The sequence below is a fragment of the Aptenodytes patagonicus genome, chromosome 7, assembly GCF_965638725.1.
Source record: "Aptenodytes patagonicus chromosome 7, bAptPat1.pri.cur, whole genome shotgun sequence".
NCBI lineage: Eukaryota > Metazoa > Chordata > Aves > Sphenisciformes > Spheniscidae > Aptenodytes > Aptenodytes patagonicus.
The window spans coordinates 14,957,132-14,977,023 of NC_134955.1; the positions used below are offsets into that span (position 1 = coordinate 14,957,132).

Below are 19,892 nucleotides of genomic sequence, written 5' to 3' on the forward strand. Positions count from 1 at the left end.
CATAGTATGTTGAATTTTGGTATCAGAACACACAGCTCATTCTGGTAGTCTGCTTTATACTGCATTTGGTCCTCTTTACACTTGGCTATAGTAACTGCACATTGGGAGGGGGCTGGACAGAGTTATATGATACAAGAACTGCATCAGATATGCCAATTAACTGAAACAGCTTTAGAACTAGTTATAAAAAGCTATTATGAGTTGTCTTCTGGGCAAACTCATAGTCCTTTGGCAAAAGGATTTAAAAATTCTCTAGCCAAATGTAAAGTGTCAAGCATACTTGAAGCAAACTGATAACAGGGCAGAATAGGCTATCTTCATAAGAAATGAAGAGGTCAGGGTAAACATGCCCTTAAAAATAATAATACAAGTCAGTGCCTTCCTTTCTAATGGAACTTCTGATCTTTTAGCATCTCCGAAATATAAGTGTCAAAGATAGCCCTCTCTCATGCCTTCGTAGTTGAGGATGGGATTTGGGGTTGTATTTTAGAGGATCTGGCAAGTTACACTGGTGGTGATAGACTGGGTTTGAATGTCTAATTAAGAGGAGGGATATGCCTACTAAATATTTAAGTACTGCAACTGGGAGTAAGGATTAGGGTTAAGAAAGCTTAGAGCTACAGAACGTGGGCTCACTGCTCACTTCAGCCATGCCTGAACATAACTGTGTACAGATACCAAGATTCAAATAGCTTATTTTAACATTTTGGGTAGCCTGAACTGCTATTCTTTGCAGAAGCTTAGGCCAAGTTTTGATAATGGAATTTGTGTTTGTTAGTGGAAGGATCACAGAGCTGAATTGCCTGATATCAATAGATATGCATGTCTGATTCTTAATTAGTATGCAGTGATGAATTCCTAGCTTTACATTGGGGGGAAAAAAATTAAGATTAGGGAGAGTCAGGGATGTAGAGGTGCGTATTTCTGAATTTTTGAAAACAAACTGAGGTAGTTGCATCAACTGATACAACTTTTCTCCTTAATTTTTCAAATGCTAGAGCATGTAATTTTTTTAGTCAAGCATGGTATTGGAGCTCAGCAAGACTGGCCACTGTGCATGTATTGTTGATGACTTCAGCAGCATCCAGAGTCATAAAGTGTGAGTGGTTATCAACTGATATGACAATCCATTTCTTAAGTTGCAGGCATCATGGAATTCACAGTCTTCAGGGAAGGCTAGTGTTAAGGAGGGAAAGGCTGTAGAACCAAAGTCATTCTTGTAGTTTGGCAGCTCTGATCAAGAAAACTGAGTGCAGTTATCAATGGATGTGAACATTGCCTTTTTCCTATTTGGGCTGTGGCGAATGTCAACTTTTATATTGTAGACTAGGGCTAAAGTTAAGAAAACTCAGGGTTACAAAGCACAGCCTGTTGATTTCAGGCAAAAGCACTTAACACAAGCTTGGAGTGGCTAACAGCAGTTCTGGACAGAATTGATTCTCTTGGGAAATGCTAAGGTTAACGATTAGAGTTAGCCTTCTGGAACCTAAGTGTCATCCAGCTGTAACTGTAGTTGAATTTTGGAAGATGCTGTGAGGTAAGTGATACCCTGTGTTACTTCTGTTTACTTTTCAGGCATTTGCGAGTGCCTATTTTGTATTCAAGTAACATCTTTCAGTTAGGATTAGGATCTTAAACAAGGAGAGCAAGGGCACAGAACTGGGATTCAGAAGGTCATGTAAGAGAAGCCAGTACTTTTTCTAGAAGCAGTGGGTTCCCTCACTTTAAATTTAAAGTTTAGGATTAGAATATAAGGTAGGGTACAGCAAGCTGAGGTTGAGAGGTGTGGATTGGCACCTATTTTAAGGTGAGCAAGCAGACTGAAACTAAAGCCCATAGTAAGTTTCAAGATTCTATTCTTGCATTTCGCTCTAGTCTTGTGTTCCTCACATCTGGAATTGCTGTTGGGGGACAGGGTAAGGGCTGGGAACAGGGCTGTTTCAAACAAAGCCCTATGTAGTTTCCTGTACATCTAAATACCCTATCACTATTCTTAAAGCAGCAAGGTTTCCTGTTCTTTGGAGATGGCTAGGGTTAGAGTTATGGTTGTTTAGAACGATTGCTGGGTTTTGGTGTTTTTTTGGTTTTGTGTTTTTTTTTTTTTTTTAAAGGAGAACTAATAAGGTAAAACCAAGGACAAGAGTCAAAAAATACTGCTACTTAATTTATAGACCCACACTTCTAAAATCAAGCCTAAGGTTCACAAGCTAATATCTGAGGATCATGGACTTTAGCTGATTTCAGTCAGGACATCTGACATAAACTGAGGCTAGGTGTCAGTATTTTTGAGTATTTTATTCTTTTAATTGCACGTAGGACTGTGTTCTTCACCTTTGAGTAAGTCTGGGACTGTAGTTATGGTAAGGATTCATGTTACAGTTAAGAATGATGGCAGAATGGATGGCTGATGGGGTGATCCTCTTAGATAAGATAGGTGCAGATATCAGGTGATGTGAATGGTTTCCACTTAATAAGTTAGGTAACGATTATTTCCCATCTTTCTGTTCAAAGGAAAGGTTAAGTTCAGGGCTGGGCCTTGGCAAAGTCTGGGGTTATGAAAACTTTACCATTAACGATTTCAATCAGACTGACAGACAAAAACTAAGAACATCTGTCATGAATCTGAAATCTTATATTTCTGATGATAATTATATATAAAGAAGTATATATTTTCAAGTGGGGTTGCCTGTTTAGGTTTTACAAATTTTGAACTTTCAGAGTATAATTTCTCCTGGTTTCTGTCAGATCTGTAGATTTTACCTGAGATGGGTGTGACTAAGTTCAGCTTATTCTTGAAATTTCATTTAGCAGTGGTTTCCTAAAGTTTCTCATTCTATGGATGGGTTAGGATTTTAGAGAGAAAGGATTATAGAGATGGCATTATTTCTATTTTTTTTCCCTAGTCCAGCATTAATAGATGTGACTATTTTATTTTTAATTTTGGGGAGCATTTGGTTGGACAGGCACTAACAACACAAGATGTGTGTGATGCAGTGGTGCATATACTTCTTCCTGACAGAGTTTAGCTCTGCCACTTTTGTCTCCCTTGTGAGAGTTCTAAGTATCAGTTTATAAGGCAGGAATATGTTCTGTTCCCATGAAATAATTAAATATTCATTGGACTGAAAAGGTAAACGAGAAGGAACTTTATGATCCGGTGGTTGGGATATTAGTGTGGAGACAGGTGGATGGATCTCTACCTGCTGCTTCCATGAATATTTAATATAAAATACTCAGATATTTTGAGGAGCAGGAACTGGAACCCTGTACTTCCTCTGCCTTCCAGTATTACCTTCCTAACCAGCAGACCATGGAGTGTTCTTTCTTTTGCCTATTATTTCATGCAAACTGGAAATAAGAAATTGAAGTAATCATGTCATGTAAACTGTATCTTCATAGTTTGAGAAATCTCCTGTGATTTGAACTGTAAGATTACATCTTCTGAGATAGAGAAGTAATTATTAGACTTAGAAACCATAGGTCTCCTACATTCTGAGGAAGTATTCCCAGCACCGTTTTGTTCAGGTACAGACAGTTGATAGTATATGGCTGTGTTTTTGTAAAGTTTAAGTAGGCTCTGAGAATGCCCACCACAATAAAGCCTACAAACAGAATAATTAGAGGTATATCTACTTCATGAATTCTTGCAACATGTAGACATGTTAGACTGTTCATTGCTACCACAATGTAGGCAGTGTTAACATGCTCAGTAGCAGGCTTTTTTAGAGCCTTAGTGGTAGAATTATAGGGACCTTTGACCCTGCAGGGATTTGGCAGCAGTTGACAGGAATTAAATGGCATAGAGTTTAAGCACTGAGATGGCAGCTAGATAGATAAACAATTTTTTTTTTTTTGAGCTAGCTTCCTCCACTCCCTACCCCCTTAATATTTGTATAGTAGTAATAAGTCTAGTCCTGGATTAGGCTGATGTTTCAAACTGCTTCAGAGTTTGTTTCTTAAAGAAAAAAAAAAACAATAAAAAGTAAGAACCACAATTTAGCTTGAATTTACTGGGGGAAAAAAACCCACATTTTTGTTTAAAAAAACCAAACATAAATATGTGTAAGTAAAGAATTGTCATAGGTTTTTGTGTTAAACCTGTTTCAGCTTCTAGGGTATCTAACAAACATGCTTATAATAAAACCAGGCAAATTGAGACAGCTGATATGTGTTATTTAGGGGATGCCAGTGAAGAACCCCAGTATGAAAATTTCTAGCTTTTATCCTGTTAAGGTAATTATGGAGATGTCTTGAAACTGTGATTACACATTGAAAAGATGAGTCAAATTAGCAAACAAGTTAAAAAGGTACAGCAGGGAGACAAACCAAACCTGTTCCCTTCAGTATTACCTCAATTTCTGGACATTTGTTTGATGTGTTGAATAAGAAATATATTTTCTACTTCCCATACTGATTAAAAGCAGATGTGATAAAGATATTTCTAGTGCTTCGTGCACATCTATCATGATAGCATTTGGCATGCTATCAATGGAAGAAGAAAATATCAAACGACTGAAGTAATTATGCTTCAGTATTACAAGGCAGAATATATATGCTCACGATGGGGCTTGTTTTTAGATAGTAGAGAAGCATTTGAATTAAATTCTTGATGTAGAGATGTTTCTGAAAAAAGCATACTCTGAAACAGCAAAAAGCATCTCCTGACCTATTTGAAGTCAGAGCCTGCAATTTGGCATCTATTAGTAAACATATGAGGATGTTCTGGAGTTAAACTCTGCAATAATAAATTAAAATATGTATAATAGAATCCTCTTGTCTTCAATATAAAAATGCAATGCTAATGATTAAATGAGGCTGAAGTTTAGTATTAACAAAAATATCTGGTTTATGCATTGATATGAATCAAGATTTCTCAGACTTAATTTAAAAAATATTTTCATATATATTTATCATTATCTGTCAGGACTTATATTTTGTAAATCTCTGTAAAGATATAGAACTCTGAAAAGTTAATGTTGTTTACCTTCAGAAGTTGAAAATACATTCCTTTCCAAGGAAGTGTCCATCTAAGAAATAAGAGATCAAGTATTTTATATCTTATAACATGCAGGCAAAATCTCCAAAGAAACTCTGCAAAATGTTGTTTGTTTACGGTGTTGCGGTTTTTTTTAAGCAAATATATTTATGGTATGGAGATGGTGAAGGTTTTGGTCACAGATTCGTATTTTTAAAAAAGAAGCCAAATTTTTCTGACTGTCAATATTGTGCATTGCAGACTGTGAAAATCAAAAGATCCGATTTTCCAGAGTGATTCAATTGACATTTCCTTTCCACACTCTAGACTCCCAAAATGTTAAGAGTATTGATTAAACATCTGGTATTTTGGTAGGTTTCCCATATCTTTAAAAGAACAGCTCTCAAATGGTTTGGAGACTCCAAAGGCTCGAAAGAGGAGCGTGCTGTTTCTCATTTTAGTGTATTTGAACAGATTTGGGGGGGGGGGGGGAGAAAAACTTACAAAAAGTTTTATGTATGTTGTGTTCTCTAGATGTATGTATATAAATGAAATAAATACTCACGTGGCATCTCTTTTCATTTTAGGTTGCCGTCCTTTTACTAATTTGCTATGACTAAAAGGGGAAGACTTCTTTGTCATCTGTTTGAGGAAATGGCAACAATAATTAAAAATATGTTCATAATTTGCTGCCATTATCTAAGAAGTCCCTTAATAGATTAGGTTCGTGGCTGTGTAACCATTCTTCTTTCTCTAAGCACAGCCAATAGTAGACGCCTACAAAAAATTTAAGAAAAAGGGCCAGTGTAGAGTCATCCTTTCATTGTTGTATCTCCTGAGCTTGCAGCGATCAGTGATACAGGAATGCCCTGAGCCAGAAGTACTGTGTGACTTATTAATGGAGCTACACTCCATGAACTTGTTTAATCTGTTTTTGCATGTGTTTATCCTTTTGACTTCCATAACATCCTGTGGCAATGAGTTTCACAGTATGATTATGTACTGTATGGAAATGCATTCTGACTTACTTTAAATCTGCTACCTGGTTATTTTCTGGGGTGTTCCTTCATTCTTGTGTTTTGTAAAATAGAAAATAATTGTTTCCTCTTCACTTTCTCCACATAATTCATGTTTCTATAGACCTCCCTCATTAGCTATCTCTTTTCCAAACTAAGAAATTCTTTATAGTCTTACAAGGTTATAACTGTGTTCAGTTTTGGGCCCCCCACTACAAGAAGGACGTCGAGGTGTTAGAGCGTGTCCAGAGAAGGGCAACAAGGCTGGTGAGGGGTCTGGAGAACAAGTCTTATGAGGAGCGACTGAGGGAACTGGGGTTGTTTAGCCTGGAGAAAAGGAGGCTGAGGGGAGACCTCATCACTCTCTACAACTACCTGAAAGGAGGTGGTAGCGAGGTGGGTGTCGGTCTCTTCTCCCAAGTAACTAGCGATAGGACAAGAGGAAATGGCCTCAAGTTGTGCCAGGGGAAGTTTAGATTGGATGTGAGGAAAAATTTCTTTACTGAAAGCGTGGTTAAACATTGGAAGAGGCTGCCCAGGGAAGTGGTTGAGTCCCCATCCCTGGAGGTATTTAAAAGACGTGTAGATGAGGCGCTTAGGGACATGGTTTAGTGGGCATGGTGGTGTTGGGTTGATGGTTGGACTTGATGATCTTAGAGGTCTTTTCCAACCTTAATGATTCTATGATTCTATGATTCTATGGTATGGAAACTGTTTTAATCTTTCTGTTGACCACCTTAGTGACCGGTCTGTTTCTACAGGACCTTCAATTTTCTATGCATCTATGTATATTTTTAGTTTGTTCTTTTAAATAAGAAGAATTTAGGAGAAAATGAGAAAGGTAAGGAGTGGAGCAAAAAAGGGAAGGCTCTCCCAACTTCTACTTTTCACTATTCCACAGCATTTTTTTTTTATTATTTTTTTTTTTCCCCCTTCTGGAAGGTAGATTGCTTGCTTATTCCTGCAATTATTTACATGAATTAAAAATACAAAATAATAGCCAAAGTGTGTAAACAAATCAAAATTGTCTGGAATTCTGTTGCATGAGTGGATTGAATTATGTTGCTATTGCAGTGAAATTCTTTTTCCAGTTAAAACAATGGCATATTTCAAATTGGCTTCAGTGGGGCCAGATCTGGGAAATATATAAAACATTTCAGTTTCTACCATTGCAAATCAGTTGAGTAAAATTTGGGGAATGTTTAAGTTGCTGGTGTGCTACTGCAGCTTTCTTGTCATCACTCAGATTTAACTGTTGTATCTCATGGCTTGGACTGCAGATACTTGTTTGAATTAGATGATGCAATCTAAGCAAGGATCCTCAGAGAAGGAAAAAATGAATTTTCTGTTTGATTTTATTGTGAAAGGAGAAGAGTTCTCATCAGAATAAAAAACTTCAGGTTTTAGATTATGCTCTAATAAATTCTAATCTTATTACCAGAGTCATATGTTCTCAGGAAGGGAGGTAAAAGATTCTTCTCTGTAAAAATTCCCCCTCCCCTTGAATGTTTAGCATTCACTTAGCATGCTTTCTCAGCTGTTAAATGTGTAACTTTATTTATGGATGAAAGCCACCACTGCAATGTTCTTCAGCTGCTCTTAAAGTCTGAGGGCTGAATGAATTGCAAAACTGATACATCTCATATGTATAAGTGCCAAGTCTCAATTTTTAACTCAAGATTCATTTCTGAACAAACCTTTAACCACTCAACTGTCAGCTATCTGGTTTCTATCTCAGCATACAGGTCAGGAAGTAGTAAAAGGACAGGTCAGACACATGAGCTGTACTGCTACAGATACAAACTTGTCTCTCTCTTCTTTTTGGCCAATGTAGCTGAATAGCCAGTAATGGAAGCAGCTTTCAAGATGGGCAACGAAGGCATGAAACGCACACTGAGACTTAGTTATTCAATAGGATTTTCTTTACTGTCTTTTTAGGTCGACACCATGAAATGTGAGACAGGGAGCAAGCAGAAGCTTGAAGAAATTTGGTAACAACAAGGTAACCGTTATATTACTAATGATCTTAGTGTTGCTTATGGGATTAGGGAAACCAGCTATATTAATAAAAGCTAGTTACAAATATTTACTGTGATAATTTTCCATCCAAAATTGTATTTTTGTTGAAATCAAAATGTTCTGTTTCTGAAGCAGAAATATCTCAGTTTTGCCAATATTTGTAATATGAAAAGTCAAAGTAAATAATTTTTGTTTTTTTCCTGATGAAAATACATTTTTTTGATTTTACATCTTGAATTTCATCTCATTGTGCATATATTTTTAAATTTATATCCGTACAATTACACCATTATGTCCATTACCATTGTAACTATTTAATAAATGAACTGTAGTTGTGACTGCAGTGGCAACATTATCACACGGATAAAGGTGTCTTGCTGGGTTCATGAAGAATGGATGATACGAGACACAAAAAGTATTTCCAGAAAGGCAGGTGTGTCTTTTTAAAGTCTGTGTATTTATTCCTTATTTGTTACAATTTTACATTATTTTCAATTCTGTTTAGAGAATCAGAGTTTTTACCAGTAGGAGCACACATGTACCTTATGTTCTAATGTGGCTACACGTATTTCTGGAATGCTGCAGATAGCTCACTGCAAAGCTCAAAGATAACCTGCAGCTAAAACCAACATAAAATTGAAGTTTGAAACGTTTTGAAAAAGACATTGGTAAAATGTTGGTAATTTGTGCAGGGTAAAATGAGCATATACGTTAAAGAAGGATAAATTGTTTCTGACAGAATTTAGCAGTGATAGCACTGCTGAAATTGCTCAGGTTAAGTAATCATTTCAGATTTTTTCAGGGTGGATTCCAAAGCTTATTAATTTTTTTCCATTGTCTCCAAGGAGTTTTGGATTGAGTTCTTACTGAAGAGAGTCTGAAAGCAAGAGTTCTGGCATAGCAAAGAGCTTTCAGCAGAGTTTTGATTTTTGCCTGCTTGATTCCAACTCATTTGTCTCTTCTAGATCCTGAATTCTGGAAAAGGTAAGAGAAAACTATCATGACTCAGCTTAATAGAGAAAGTGAGAATGGTTAAGGCAGTTATGAGAAACGTGGAGTATTATTACTACCAGTGGACTACTCTCTTGTTCTTTCAATTTCACTCCAAGAACTAAATGGATCCTTCAAAGTCTGGCTAGCTACCAAGGACACAATCAAACATCTGTGCACCAGATGCATAGAGCATTATATCCAGCTGTGTTACTGCAGCTACATCTGCAGAACACTACATATGTCAACTTCCATGGCCAGCAGGCTTTGGGAATACCATCTATAGGAATTAAAGCTTGCAGCAAAAGTAAAAGAAGTGGGTATTTTGCTTTCAACTTTTTTATGTCTTCTTTTACCGCTCTACATTTCTTAACTGAGTTGCTTGTAAGTTTGAATTAATGGAGGGAAATAGCATGTGATTTTTCACCAGTGGAGACCTGATTCCAAGTTGTGATAAAAAAAAGAAAAATAAAATGAGTTTCATCTCATGCTGTATTTTCATTTCAAAGTTGTACTTTTCTCTTAGAAAATACTATAATGAAAGTATTCGGAAAAATAGTATTTTCTTCTTTTGGAGCTGGTGGAGTCCTGTATGTTAGCTGAGGAAAATTGAGGAGAGCATTTCTTCCAGAGGCCACTAGAGCAAACTTCCAGAAGAATTTGAGAATTTCTGTTTGACTTGCTGAAGCAATGAGTTTTTATCAGTAGGATATACTGTAGGTTTCCCAACCAAATACTCAGAAGCATATTCAGGTTGTCTTGCTACATAAAATAGCAAAGCTGTGTCATTCATTGCAAGATTTATTTTACATATTCCCCTCCTTTCCTTTTCCATTCCCCTCAGGAATCCATTGCAATTGTCATAAAAGCATGGAAAAAAATATTGTTTCTGTAGATCTTGGATTTCTCCTTCCTAACTCTGCCTTGATAGGGAAAGCACTAGCAAGTTAGCAAAAGGAAATGAAAACATTTTTTTTGCTCAAAAAGGAGCAAGAAGCAGCACTTGGTGGATGTAGATTAATAACAGTGGCTACTCTTTTGAGCTGGCAATATTCCTTGTGGTTTTTGGGCAAGTCTTTTTCAATTATATTTATAATTCTCACAAACAAAACAAAGTGCTAATTTCACACTACTGAATGGATAAACCATTTTTCATACTGGTATGTTTGCATGTCTAAACTTAGCTGGTGTATTTTTAATTTAAAAGGTCTCTTACAGTTTTAAGGGTAGAGCTACCTCAATAGCTCCCAACAGTTCCCAATTTAGAATTTTTTTTCACAAGAAAAAAGTGCTACAGTAGCAACATTAAAAATGTTACTGATTTGCTTTTTCAGTTTTGTGTTGCTGAATTATTCTACTCAAAGTTCTTTATCTTCAGTAAATATTTATGTACAATCAACTGTGTTCAAACTTGTGGTTTTATTGAACACAATGATACATCTTCAAAATTTGACCACGTGCAAATTCAAAAGAATTATTATTTGGGGATCATTTTATACATACAGAGAAAATGCATTCAAACAGGTTTAATCAAAACCGTCTAAAACAATGCCACCATGTTATGAAAAAAAGAGCAGAGATTTGCAAGCAAAAATTAACATAAAACCAAAATGTTTCACTTTATTAATGTCTACTAGTACCAGACCATTTATACAGCTGCAAATACTAATTATCGACTACATCTTACATAAAATTCCCTTTAGTGTTGATTCCGTGTTCTCTCTGTTTATTTTTGAACCTTCTTCCTCTCTGTATCCTGCTCTTCCAGTAGTAATAGCTGGATTTTAGACACATCTTGCCCTGCTTATTTGCCTTTTCTGACACTGTCAAGAACAGAAGAGTGTTGTGGTAGCAGGAGACATAAACAAGATAAAGTACATTTATTTTCTCTAACTGAAATCATAGGCAGTGTTATCTAGACTCTGAACCTAGTTTGTATCCGGATAATAATGGGAAGCAAGATGAAACATTTTTGTTTGCATTCCAGGCCTTTTAACAGCAAATATTTCTCCTTAGAAGAAATGTTTTTCTAAGTTACTGGACATTTTCTCTCCAAAAATAGGAGTTCCAATCTGCTAGTAAGTAACTCATATTAAAGCTACTAGCTGCTTTTCTGCTGCTTTGTACACTAACCTCTCTGGAACCAGAATATAGGATACAAATTGTGATTCACAGCATGGGTCTGCTGATGTGGTTAAAGTGACTCATACATTAAAGAGATGGCAGAATCAACTCCATTAATATGATCTAGAATAAAATTTAGTTGTGTGATGTTCTTGGTTAAATGGTATAAAGTTGTTAAGGTAACTTTTAATTTAAGGGAGAAGAGGAGCTGATACTGTTAGTCATAGTATTATGATATTTCTAATTGTTTTACAGAAATGAAAATTCAATTTTTGTATTTTACTTTTAAATGGTACTCAAGAAACAAAAAATACTCCGCTGATTAAAACACACTCCACATCTTATGCAAAATACATCTGAGGTAAAATTACTCTAGTCGGAATGTGGGAGAACAGAATTTTACTCCAAGATTACAGCGTTCTCACTAAAGTTCCAAACTACCTATACACTTCCAGAATATTTCTGTATTGCTTTAAAATTTTATCACTGTATTATTGAAGTCAGCCATATCAGTCACAGTTGCCTTTTGCTTAGGCTGGGGTTTTTTTCTCCTCTCTCCATGCTTTTGACTTCTGCAAGTCTCCTGATAGTAGAATTGTGTGAAAGTTTTCCTTTATTGCTGACAAATGCTGTTCCTTTGATATGACAGGTGTCTAGGACCTGTAGACTACCATGCTGTAAGTAAAAACATATTTGTAAAACTGAATTAATGTCCACTGTCAGATGTGAAAGACAGAGTTACTATTGAAAGAATAGGTGGGCAGATTTGAATAAACAGAGAAAATAAGGATGAGATGGAAGGTTACAAAAAATGAATAATATCAAAGTCCTGATGTTCTGAAAAGAAAAGTAGTATCTTTCCAGAAAACGTATAAAAGCACCTGGAAAGAATAGGGAAGAAAAAACCCTCTGACAGCTGCAGTGAATATTGGAGATCATAAGGAGCATTAACAATGCTAGGTACAGCTGGAGAGACATGGAAAACAAAATGGTATAAGAAGCTCTTTTCATGGGTTGTAAAGTAGACAAAAGAAAGCCTGAAATGGTTAACTGTTCAGAGGAGGTTGTAACCGCAGTGTTATTGTTCTCTATTCTATATTAAAAACTGTTCTCACCTAATGCTTTGAAAAAAATTCTTGCTTATTCAGAAATTTAACAGATCTAATATTTTTTGAAAGTATTTAATAGATGTTAGAAATTTTTGTGTGTGACTATAATTGCTATCATAAATAAAAAGTACCTTGGAAGCAAAACTGAACTCCTGTAAATAATTTTGATTAATTCATGTTAAAATAGTCAGGAGTGATAAATATTAAGGTCTGTGATTTACTTTGCTAGTACAGCCTTGCCTGGAATTTCAGGTTGGTGATGTTTGTTAGTATTGCAATCTCATCAAATAGGTCACCCAGAACTTTTTTGATAGGCAAAGGTGAATATGAAAGGTGTCTTCAAGTCTTTGGGCACAGTCCCTGGAGTACCTATGACAAGCTAGCCTTCTCTTAATTTTTTTCTTAATTCTGTTCATAGATGTTAACAGGCAAATCTGAACCCATTTAGAAAGAGAGGTAAAATTTTCATTAAAATTATCATATTTAGTGATAAGCAGCAGATGGGAGGAGGACAGGCTCTCATATCAGTAATACCATGGAGGGCAAATAAAGTGCATGTCAAGCCAGTGAGGTAAGCGATCAGTACACGTGTATGTCTGGCTTTGTTCCTTTCACTGTTCACAGAACTTGCCTCTAGACATGATTCTGAGTCCTCCTGATGCATATTACTTACTTTTCTGGCTTCCATTGTTCTGTACCGCTGTAAATTGAATTCCTGGAAGGTCCTTCTTTTTATCACTTTGTGCTGTAGTAGTAGGGTTTTATTCCTACCCCTTTTGAAACCCAGGAGTGGTCTACACTTAGTAGCAATACTTAAGAGCTGCTAAAAGTATTCACTGATACACGATGTGCTAACCAGTTTCCTACAAGGAATTGTTATGAGCTTTACTGTGATCTTACACTGAGAGAAGGCAGGGGTTTAGGAAAGCATCATTAACTTCCTTGCAGAGCAATTGTGAACAGTCTCCAGAATATTTGTTTGCATTTTTATGCAGCAGCTTTGACTGGCCACCTAGAACATCTGTAGCTGCTTTTTTTCCCTCTTTACCTACTTTCCTTTTGGAACACTGATGTTGCCAAGTTTTAAACTACCAAGCTATTTTTCACCTTTCCTTGAAGGATTCTAGAACAATGATTTTCCTCAAGTCAGTACCCTCTCACAACTTGGCTAATGGCCATAGTGGTAAAATTTTCTAATCCAAACTACTTGTTAGATAGAATCTAAATCTTTTTCAGAATTTTATAACAGTTTTAAATTATCTAGTGTATGGATGCTGCCATCTGTATAGTGAAGTCCAGGACACACTTCCTTTGAAGGGAGATAGAAAGAAATATTTAGAAGTCATAATAAGAGATCAGAAAGAATCTCACCTAGAAGATTTCCATTAAGATATTACAACAATTTGCTGTGAGTTTGGGTGATGAGTTTTCACCCAAGAATCTTACTTAGCTATTCCTTAAAAATAGTAATTAGTCATTGTTTAGGAAGTTAAGTTAGCTTGTGGTACTGTAAATTCTTTGTGTTTTCTATATCCATGGAAATTCTGTGCCATGTTTTCCTCTACTTCATCTTAATCACGTTGTCCAGACTGGAAGGGGATTCTTGGTGTTTCATGTAATTTTCATTCTTCCTGTTCACACGTGAAATATCCGTGTTTAAGGAAGGAGTCATAAATCTGATATGTTGACAGGATTTTTTTCGGAGTAGGAAACGTCTAGCTCATCTTAGTTCAAAACTTTATAATGATACCTTGTTTTTCATAATTAGGACTGGTACGCCATTGTCATTTACCTATTATTTTTTCTGGTAGAATTGCTAAAAGGTGCTGTGCTAGCTTCAGGTGTGAAGATACAGAATTTGAAACCAAAGATCATAGACACCTTCTAGTGCTTGCATTTTCTGACCCTTCACTTTCCTAAGGCCTTTTGTGACCATATCATTTACTTTTTTTTTTTTTAAATGAGAATAAGTTTTATGATATTTCCATTTTCTTTTGCAAGGTAAGTTTCATGTGACCGAGAGGAGAATTTATTTATTTATCACTTACAGAAGTGGTTATAGTCTACATCTTCCAAAATAAAACCTATCTTAAAATTTAATAAAAATACTACAATCATATATTTCTCATTATTGCACTTTTTCAGCTGTAGAACTATTAGGCTGCTAAGTCATGAATAATGCTTCTCTCCTTTTTTTTTTTCCTACTTGTAACTTGTTCACAGTATCATGGACATATTTAATTTCGTTTTCTTCCTTTCCTGTTCTGGCAGTGTGAGCCCTGCAAACATAATAAATAGCGATATATTCCGTGTGTTATATGCCAGTGTCAAAGGATAGTGTAAGCAACGCATGGTGCTATTACTATAACCCTCATCCAGCTATGGGACGCACAACTGAACGTAGTGGGATTATGCAAATGGTTCAAGGTAGCCATGTTCTTTCTTGAACTGTTTTTAAAGGTAGTCATTCTGCCACAGATTTTTAAAAAGGGGTTGTTTTTCATATTAAGCAACTTTCTTTTCTAACAGTCTGTATATAGTGTTTTATATAATAACTGTTAGAGATAACATACCAGAAGTTCTTTGTGTCTAATACATTAGTGTCATCCTGCTGTAAGCATGGGAGTTCTATTTTAAATTGTGGTACATGTTTCTCCTTGTCTTTGCTGCTTTTATTTTTGGCTATGCCATAGCACTGTGATCTGCTATGATTAACATCATGCCCTTGTAATCCAACATTCTCACTATATGTATGATATTTTCCTTTAACACATTTCATAGAAGGGCAAGTTCTACTTTGTAGAGAGCATCACTTACTCAGAACTGGAAAAATTAATTTATTTGGTCAAAGGTTCCAAGGTCTTAAATCAAGGGCAGATAATTTCTTAGCATCTGAATCTTTTTGTCGCAAAGATTTCAAGTTGTGGATTATTGTTATGCTTTGTTCTATTTAATTTATGTATTTAGTTTTATTCTGTTTTTCTTAAAAATGAACAGAGTAAATAATATTAAATATCATAGGAATAAAGATTAAACTCAACATATTCTGTCATCTTAAAGCACTTGCAAATTGTTCCCTTGGAGTCTAGCAGAGACTAAATGTCATTGCTCTCTAATGGAAACTAGACACACTAGCCAGTGTGAACTGTGTTGATTGTTTCAATGCAGTTCTTGACAGATTTAAAATGAGAAAGCCACAGTGATAGTCATAGTGAAGCCATGGTACAGTCATTTAGCTTAAGCAGTTCCTCTTTCTCTTCAGTTACTTCAGTACCTTGTTTTTTCTTCCTTTCTAATCTAGATCAATTCCCTGATCCACCTCAAAGCAGTCCCAAAAAGAGTTTTAGCACCACAGCTCAGAAGTGGAATAGTTGTATAAAGACTGTTGTGTGTAGGAACCATTTCAGTTGTGTTTGCTACCATCAGCTTTGCATTGTCAAACCATGTCCTCAGCCATGAAGACTGTGTGAGCAAATATGAAATTAATTGAATAGATTGGAAATGAGAGAAACATAGGACTGATTTTTCAGGAACTCAAGAAATATTGCCTTTTGTATACAGATCGAGTGTCATTTTAAAATAAGTTAAATAAATTAGGGATTTGGGTTTTTTAATCTTACATCATTGTTCCAGTGCTATTTGAATGGGCCTTCTAACATTAACAACATATATTATTCTAACAATAATTCAAAATTAAACTCGCAACTAATGCTCAAGACAGAAGCGTATGTGGTCTGAAAAAGAGCAGTACTTATTAAGCAAAATGACTGGGTCCTCTGGTGGAAAATGCAGTACCACTGCAACTAGCAAGGTACGGGAATTTTATTCTGAGGAAATTCCAACTTTTTTCTTCTCTTTTAGCTATATATTTGAGTAAAAATACAAAGAAGTGTTTCAGAATTACAAAGCATTTTGGTTGAGTAGTATCTACATATTTTATTTCATTGTTATTGTTTCAATTCATGCTACTGTGCTATATCAAAATAGCATTAACATCCAGTTTTATTTCTGTTGGCCCTATAATTCAGTTAAGACATCAAAGACTTTATTTCTATTACTAGATCAACTTTTGTGAATCACATCTTTTGAATATTTGTCCTCCAAGTCCTGCCTTAATGTGAGTGATCTGAGAGAGAGAGCACACTTTCCTAAGCACTTTTGCACAAATGAAAATTTGCCAGCCTGATAGTTTTGCAAAACTAATCCAATTCTGAAGTTGAACAAACTATTACAGACCAAAACACTGCCGCCTTTAACTCTTTGATTAACATGCATTTCTAAAAATATGGTTTGAAATTGAGCTAATTTTTTTCTTCTTCAGAATAAGTAATGCATATAAACATCAGTTATTTGCAGGACTATAAACATCAGGATCCATTTTGATGATTACACTTCAGTTTTCTACCTCATTAGAATCTAGTCAGCTAGGAATAATATTTCTGATTTCTCTATGGATCGCAAGGGTCTCATATACACAAGCTTTGAAAAAAGTTTTGCCTGTATTTTCAGTTGCTGTCCAGGCTTTTTCTGTAGCTGCTATCCAGATTGTTGCAAATCCTTGCTATGAATTAGAATTTTGTTACAGCTCTCAGCATAATGTTTCTGATTCACCATAGCAAGGATTAGGTCTTCTGGACTAGTTTTACTACATGCTGATCACTTTTCCCAACAGACTTCTTAGAGTTAATACTCATTTTCTTTCTATACTTTGTTTTTCTACCTGACCCAAACTATCCAATGAACTAGTCCTGTCTCCTGGTACTTTCTCAAATGTCAGACTAGATGCTTCACGGTTCTAAGAACATACTACTTCACTGTAGGGGCTGGAGAAAGTTAGAGTTGTCTGCCAAATCTGTTTAAAGTTTTCTAAATGAAGTCCTTTTTCTCACCGTTTTGACCTTTTTTCCTTTCTCTTACAAAAGTAGATCTGCAATGGGGTATTACCAAAATTTCAGCAGAATTGGTAAATATGCTATTAGAAAACATTGTTGATGATCTTGTTACTTGTTTTTGTCACAAGAGCTGTGTGGCAGTGGTGGCATTTTTTAATCTTAGGATTATTTCATCTTTTTTTTCTTTGGGCTTTTTCATTTCTCACTTGCTCTTCTCAGAGTGTTCTTGTGTTTGCTTTGTGCTAAGGACTGGTCTTAAGGAATCTTGATGTTGCATGATTATTTGCGGCTTGGCTTTCTCTCTATAGGCTTGCGTTCCATTGAAGCCACTAAACTAACTGGCAGCTAGCTTCTCTCTGGGTTTTCACATACTGCTGGGAGGCAGAAAAACCAGTTTTATCCAGACAGCACTGTGAGGATGAGTTGCATGAAATAACTTACCCAGTCTGCTTGCAAAAAATTTACATTTGTTGTAAACATATGCATTGTCTATTAAAGGCATTTCTAGGATTTAAAAATACTATACCATTTGAGAGAATAGTTTGCTATGTGGCACAGCAAACAGTAGGTCTATTCAAAAAAGTCAGTTTTGAATATGTTATCATTTTTAAGTACATACTTAAATGGATGAAGTGGCATATATCTTACTACCGGAAATCAGAATAAATAGGTTAAATTGAGCAGTCAGTCATCTAGAAATGGAAAGTAAAATGTTTTCTATAGATACTCTTCAGAGTCTTCATATGAAATTTTTTTTTTTTTACTTCACACTAAATATCATTAAGCTGCTAGTAGCTGCAAATCTTGTATGTGAGAACACAAGATAAATGCTTTTCCCCATCAGTGAAAGCATGTTTGCATTTTTGTTTAATAGGAACTTTGATCCTTCTACTGTTGGCAATGGTCATTGAGAAATCCTGACATAAAGAAGGTATCTGCAAGATAAAGTTCTACAAGGGATGATTAGCAGCACTTAAGTTTTCTTTTTGTTGAAAGGAAGAATCCCTGATTGAACAGTGCATTGAATGATATGACAAGCAAGTACTTGATCCCTGTCCAGCTGGAAAGGAATTGTATTCATCAGCAGCTTTTTAGCTAAGGATGTCTTTATATTTTCACTCTTTGTTTGAGTCTCTCCAGATCCTCCCTTTACTTCATGTCAGCACTATATAGTAGGTATGCCAAGTGGTTTTGAAATTTAAATTACAGTCTCTTTTTCAGATGTTATTGGAAAGAACATGTAATTTATAACCACGTGTTAGGAGTACAGGATGTTCATGGTTCACTGCCAATTCTTCTTTTGTAAAGTTAATAAAACTTTCATAAAACACTTATACACTTGTATATTTCATGGTAAAGATTTTTTTATCTCATAGGCTAATGTAAAGATTTATTAAAAACATTTTTTTGTTAAGAGGAGTGTCAATAGTTTGCAGCTGAGTGTAATTTTGAATTCCCAGTAGATGACAGTCTGACTGAAAATGACACTAACAGCTTTGTTGATTTAGCGCTGAAAATAAAGGATTCTTTCAAATGATATAAAGCTCTAATACCCTGAGTGTGCTGAAATACACTTGAGACCCTTAAGTAGAGTTTTAGCGAAATGTTCGCCAGCACTGTGGATTCCGGTGAACAAGCGTTAGCATGCTTGCTGGCACTGACCCATTGGGCTCCCACCTAAAAATTAATGTGAAGGATTGGGATACTGCACTAAGAAGAGAATCCGATATGTCTCAATATGGGAACCATCAGAGCTTTGGATAATGTCATGGAATAGCCTTCTATTGTGACATCATTGTGACTAAGTTTTTTCTCTTTTTTTTTTTTTTTTGCCTCAAAAATTGAGCACTTGAAATATTTAATTCAGTAGCAACCCAAAACTACTACCATCTGATAGCTATGAAGAGGTATGTGAAAAGAGTTGATGGTTTCATGCCAGCTTCTGCAGGATGGTTGTTCACTCTCTTTTTGTGATGTGATAATTGATAGCTTTGCTGGTGATCTTGGCAAAGAAGCTGAGGATTAAATAGCCCAAGAGATGGAACTTTCCTAGTCTCCTAAGTGAGAAACAGACATGTTGGCCAGGCAGCATGGAAGAGTCTGCAGTGCTCCTGCTGTACTATACTGTACTGTACGTAAATACTGCAAAAGGTTTTCCTCCATCTTTGAATGGTTTTTATTCAAACTAAGAGTATATAGAGCTATATACTGTGCATCTTTGTCTGATTGTAACCTATTTTTCACTTGTATTCTGGAATAGATCAGGTAATTTAGTGACAAAAATATTTTCCACAACTTTACAGCCACCTACCCTAAGCATCTACATCAATGTGAAGGAGGTACAAAGCTCTACACTTCTATAAATAATTGCACAAAGGAAAGTGAGGATGGGACTCTGGTATAGACATAACATCAGTGTTGGTAACAAGTCAGCACTGATAAATTTGTGAGCACTGAGAGCGAGCACTGATAAATTTGTTACTTACAGGGTCCATTTTTTTACCCTGTTTTCATGGGAAATCTACAACGACACTACCTCTCTGAGTCTGGTAGCTACTACTTAAAAAAATAAATAAATCACTATTTACTCTCAGCCTGCCAACATTTGATATTTCATCCATATGTTGTGACTACTGCAGTACATTTTTGCTGTCTTTAGTGTTTTTCTTAAAACAGTTCACTCCTGATCCACAAGTGGCTAAACTTGGAGAAACAGAAGGGCTCCATTTACAGACCTGTAAATGGTAGTAATAATAATATCTATAAA

The 19,892-nt window shown here is 35.7% G+C and overlaps 1 long non-coding RNA gene across 3 annotated transcripts in view; it reads left to right on the plus strand.

Annotated features, from left to right (window-relative positions):
* The window catches only part of LOC143163193 (uncharacterized), a 261,908-nt gene that overhangs the window by 60,441 nt on the left and 181,575 nt on the right, over positions 1-19,892 (plus strand). For 2 of the 3 annotated variants that reach the window (XR_012995854.1, XR_012995855.1), the window contains exons 1-2: positions 7,720-7,993; positions 8,856-8,994. This is a non-coding gene — a long non-coding RNA (uncharacterized LOC143163193). Of the gene's footprint in view, positions 1-7,719; positions 7,994-8,855; positions 8,995-19,892 lie in introns of those variants that run through there. The other variant, XR_012995856.1, reaches the window with a different exon arrangement.